Source organism: Montipora foliosa, chromosome 13 (assembly GCF_036669935.1).
Source record: "Montipora foliosa isolate CH-2021 chromosome 13, ASM3666993v2, whole genome shotgun sequence".
Taxonomy (NCBI): Eukaryota; Metazoa; Cnidaria; class Anthozoa; order Scleractinia; family Acroporidae; genus Montipora; species Montipora foliosa.
In genome coordinates, this window is record NC_090881.1 from 8,372,999 (window position 1) to 8,375,498 (window position 2,500).

At 41.5% G+C, this 2,500-nt stretch overlaps 1 protein-coding gene across 4 annotated transcripts in view; it reads right to left on the minus strand.

The window, feature by feature from the left end:
* The window catches only part of LOC137981489 (beta-1,4-N-acetylgalactosaminyltransferase 3-like), a 30,137-nt gene that overhangs the window by 3,197 nt on the left and 24,440 nt on the right, over window positions 1–2,500 (minus strand). Inside the window, exon 5 of one of the 4 annotated variants that reach the window (XM_068828572.1) lies at window positions 2,316–2,500. This exon is cut by the window's right edge and continues 144 nt beyond it. The exons of the other annotated variants lie outside the window; for them this stretch is intronic. The gene's annotated coding sequence lies outside the window, so the exon portion shown is untranslated. Of the gene's footprint in view, window positions 1–2,315 lie in introns of those variants that run through there. 4 annotated transcript variants of the gene reach the window in all.

A 2,500-nucleotide genomic window follows, 5' to 3' on the forward strand; every position in this document is an offset into this window, starting at 1 on the left:
TCATCGGCAATGAAAAGGAAAGAAAAGTATCTCAATCTAATTTTGACAAGATGAAAAAATACACCTTCTGTCAACCCAAGTAAATTTTTGAAATGGGGAATTGTAGTGAACATAACAGGACTCAAATAGCAGTTTTACCACGCTTGCCGATTACTTTTCACCGAAAATAAAATGGCATGCCTTGATCGGCCAGCTGAAGCAACTGAAATCGACGTTTTTGTGAGTGAGTTATTGGAAACATTTTCATATTAGATATTAAAGCCGCCAAGAAACGTCTTAAAGTGAATAGAAAGAGTTGAAAAAGATTTGAAAACTTGAGGCGTGCAAAAGGTGAAATGGAGAATTCTTATTCACGCACAGACGCCCAAGCTCAGTACTTACTGATAAGGAAAGCCAACATGGCCGACTAAAATCATAAGGATTTGTATGGGAATCCCGATAAAAGGCTTGAGAAGGTAATTATATAAAAAAATTCTCAATTAAAAAGCCTTATGTTATTGTCGTTGTGCGTAGGTTCCTTCCTGTGGTTTTATTTTCCAGATCCAACGCGATTTGAGCCATTTTTCAACGGTATTATAAAATCCCAAGGCTGCACACACTGTTCTGGGGAGAGCACCAGTTTGAGTTAAATATTCCTGGAGGTCACCTGATTCCACATCAGAATCAATTGACAAAGATTCAACTTTCGTTTCAATCCACCATCAACGCAATAGCAGTCCTGCAAGCGACCTCACATGGTAGTTTGTTCACTCGGTAGCAAGAAAGCACCTTCCGAAAGATGCGCTTTACTGAGAAAGTGGCCACGGTTTCGACCGTTGTATAGCAAACTGAGCCTTACCTGGGTAGTTGACCGTAGTTTGTCAACAACAAATTTTTTATTCCCCTGGGTCTCTCGACACTGCTTTATTCTCGCAGATGAAATAATTAAAGTTCACTGGTTTCAATAAGTCCAGCCACAAAATATTCTCAGCACAGTACCACACGAAAACAAAGTTTATTCGCATGTTGATTCCTTCCTTGATTCCTTCTTCCTATTAACTAATAAATGGGGCACGAAGGTGCAAAATTACCATGACTTACAGATAACAATTTATTTATTCTCCGCAGTTTGTACACTACTGCTTTCATTCTCGCTAGGCCCCTTAGCCATCTTTTAAAAGGCATCGCGAAGGCTAAGACTACTTCGAAGAACTGCAGACTGCGGAACCTGCGAAACTTTGAAGCATGACTGTTTTTATTGAAACCACATGGTAAAGACGATGAGATTTACATTAATTTTTGTTAAATATCAACCGTACCTGCCGATTATCGAGTTCCAGGTGTCATTTCTAGCTGTGATCTCACAGGCGCCCCATGGCTAAGCGTGGGGGAAAGCCAAAAAAAATGATAAGGATGTTTATGGGAATCCCGATAAAAGACCTGAAAAGATACTTTTACGAGAATATTCTCGATTAAAAAGCAGAACCTTATTGCCATTTGGGGTCTCTTCCTTCCTGTGCGCTTTTTTTCCAGATTCGACGCGACTGATTAAGCCGTTATCAGTTCCTCGGTTGTCAACGGTTATAGTAAAATACCAAGACTGAACACTGAATTCTCAAGGGCCCACGAAATGGAGTCCAATAGTCCTGGTTTAAATGCTCTAAACGCCACAAATCCACAGTATAATTCGAGGGCAAAGGTTTTTCTTTCATTTCAATCCGCTAGCCGTGCAATCGGAGCCCTGCCAGCGACGTCAGGCGGCTGTTAGTGTCCCAAACGAAAAGATAAAACGATGTAAAAAAGCCTCTTTCACCTCTAACACCACACGGCGACCGTTGAGTTTTCGCTTGGTTACGAGTCTTTGTTTGTGGCTTGGTAATGAGTCTTTGTTTTTCTTTGTTCGGTAACGTCGTCAGGGACGACAAACAAAAACAAACAAAGACTCGTAACCAAGTGCAAAATCAAGGTCGCCGTGTGGTGTTCAATGTGAAAGAGACTCTTTTCCATTGTTTCCTTTGGGACACTAACAGCCGCCTGACGTCGCCGGCAGGGCTTCAATGCGCGGCTAGCGGATTGAAATGAAAGAAAAACCTTTACCCTTGAATTCTACAGTGGATTTGTGGCCCTGGGAACATTTTAACCAGGAATATTTGACTTTATTTGGTGGACTCGTGAGAACTCAGAGTTCAGCTTGGTAATTTACCATAACCGATGACAACCGAGGAACTGATGACGGCTTAATTCGCGTCGAATCTGGAAAAAAAACCACACAGGAAGAAACGACCCACAATGGCAATAAGGTTAGGCTTTTTAATCCAGAATTTTTTCGTAAAATTATCTTTTCAGGTCTTCTATCGGGATTCTCATACAGTTCCTTATAATTTTGTTGGCTTTCCCTCACACTGAGCTTGGGGCACCTGTGGTTGGCTTTCCCCTCACACTGAGCTTGGGGTGTCTGTGGTTCACCATGAACGACGAGTTTGTTTAAGCGTGAAAATGCAAGTTTTTTTCAAAAAACCGT